Source organism: Triticum dicoccoides, chromosome 7A (assembly GCF_002162155.2).
Source record: "Triticum dicoccoides isolate Atlit2015 ecotype Zavitan chromosome 7A, WEW_v2.0, whole genome shotgun sequence".
Lineage (NCBI taxonomy): Eukaryota > Viridiplantae > Streptophyta > Magnoliopsida > Poales > Poaceae > Triticum > Triticum dicoccoides.
The window spans coordinates 657,897,904-657,900,282 of record NC_041392.1 but is presented as its reverse complement, the minus strand read 5'-3'; the positions used below and the strand labels follow the sequence as shown (position 1 = coordinate 657,900,282).

Below are 2,379 nucleotides of genomic sequence, written 5' to 3'. Positions count from 1 at the left end.
CTGTGGGCCTGTCACGAATTCAAGATTCTAGATAACTCGCAAAAAGTCATGGCCGATAGATGATCAAGTCGTTAGTTTGGTCTACTGTCAAGGGTCATCATCAAGTGTTCATTTGATATTTTGGTTTGGGCGAGCGACGGAAGAACCTTGCCGCCACTTTCTATGCTTGCCTTTCTGTCTTTTCCGTTTGTCGCAAAAGCAAAATTTATCTACTTCCGGTTTTCTCCCGCCGGGATGGATAAAAAGGGGCCCCGGACAGAATGTCAAGAGTGGTAGGCTCTGTTACAAAGCTGTCTCAGAAACGTGCACTCCACATATCACGCTATCAGCATATTGTGCTTATTCTTTTGTTCCACCCGGCTGGCCAAAACAGTCAAAGCGTGAATAGAATAGCGCATCTGCTTATCACAAACAAATCTGTGAAATGTTGTCAGCTAAATAAATTATGTTGTGCAAACATGGTGTTCGCTTGCGCCGACTCGCGCGTGTGCCCGTCGGTGACGCTTGGCCTGGAGCCCGGCGAGGCCTTCACCATCCGCAACATCGCCGCCATGGTCCCATGCTACTGCAAGAACAAGCCGTCTGCGCCCTCAAGGTCGAGGTCATCTGTGGTGATCGGCCACAGCCGCTGCGGCGGGATCAAGGCCCTCCTCAACGTCAAGGATAGTGCCGACGACACCTTGTAAGTTTGTAGATGACGAAAACACGGGTTGAATCTGAATGTACTTTTCTTCCATCTGCTCTTTCTGACCGAAGCTGTTTGGTTGGTGTCTATCAGCCACTTCGTCGAGGACTGGGTCAGGATCGGGTACACGGCCAGGAAGAAGGTGAAGGCCGAGTGCTCCGAGATGGCTTTTGAGGAGCAGTGCGGTGTCCTGGAAAAGGTTCGTCTGTTCGCAACATTGGCCATCTACCATTTCGTACTTAGCATGTGAATGAATTGATTAACTCGTTGACCAAGAGATGATATGTTTCTGAACCGTTCGTTCTCGTTTCCGCAGGAGGCCGTCAACGTGTCCCTCCAGAACCTGAGCACCTACCCGTTCGTCAAGGAGGCTGTGGCCAACGGAACCCTCAAGCTGGTCGGCGGCCACTACGACTTCGTCTCCGGCAAGTTCGACACATGGGCGCTTTAAATTCATCTCTCCTCCCATCGCTCAACTCCTACAGATACATACATGCGTACATATATCATATCAAATATACCGTGGGACCGATGATCCATCGTTGTGAACGCCATGGAGCATTCACCTGCTCGTTATTTTCCAGCAGTAGTGAACGCCGGATGGCTAGATGTCAATTCTGTAATAAGGGATCAAATCTTCCGTGGCGGAATTATTGTAAATTTTTTTACTGTGGGATGCATAATTTGATCGCCATGTGATCAAAAGATATTAGATGCAATTTCATTAATATTTTCATCAATTATTTACCTTCTTACTACCTTGTGCTCTTATGGCTTTGCTTTCCCTATGTTAACGGAAACCAAGGCCGAGGCGCTGGCACGTCGGCCACGCGGCCTGTGGGGCAAGCCCCCCCCCCCCCAGCCGGCTATTGGTCGGGGTGGCTTGAGGCCCCCGACGCCGGGTACGGCGCCCGCTGCTCTGCCGGCGGCGGGGCGCGGAGGGGTTCGGCCGGGGGCGCCGGGAACGACTGGTGGGCCTCCAGCTGGCCGCGGTGGACAGCGGCCTCTTGGGGGCATGCCGGTGGCTGCTGCCAATCAGCCTCGTGCGGCGCCTCCGCCCCATTATGTTGCGAGGATAGCTCAAAACCAGTCCGGGCCGGCTCAGACGAACAACAAAGCGACCAATGATCCACCTCGAGGCGACGGGTCTGCGGAACGACCGTTTCTCGGTCCGGCTGGTGGTTTTGTCGAGGGGGCATCTGGCCCGGATCACCGCCAGAGAGGAGGCTTTCGTGCCCGTCGTGGTGGTCGAGGTGGGGGCCGCGGGAGATTTCACCGCCCGCCCCCTCCCAGGGCTGTTCTTCCTTCGGTTGCTACGGAGGAGCCTCAGCTTACATCTTCTGAGCTTCCGACACAGGCTATGGAGGTGGTGAATGCTATGGCAAGTATTGAGATTCCGGAGACTGGGACGGTGGATGAGGCTACCGACAGGTCTGATGCTGAGAGGGCGTCTAAGTATGCTCGTAAAAAGGAGAGGATGATTTGCTATCGTTGTGGTGAGAAGGGTCACTTCATTGCTGAGTGTGTGGCCCAGCTGTGCGAGTCATGTGGCAAGCTTGCACATGACTCGGGAGAGTGCCCGTTGTTACGTGACCTTCCCCCGACTCTGAATATCTATGGAGTCTACTGTGCTGAGCTAATGTTTTTTGAGTCCCCGGCGGCGAGAGAGGTCCCGGAGGATAACCTGAGTTTGA

General features: G+C 53.8%; 1 pseudogene; it reads left to right on the top strand.

The window, feature by feature from the left end:
- Window positions 1-458: 458 nt before the first annotated feature.
- Window positions 459-1,322, top strand: LOC119330220 (annotated as a pseudogene).
- Window positions 1,323-2,379: the final 1,057 nt, after the last annotated feature.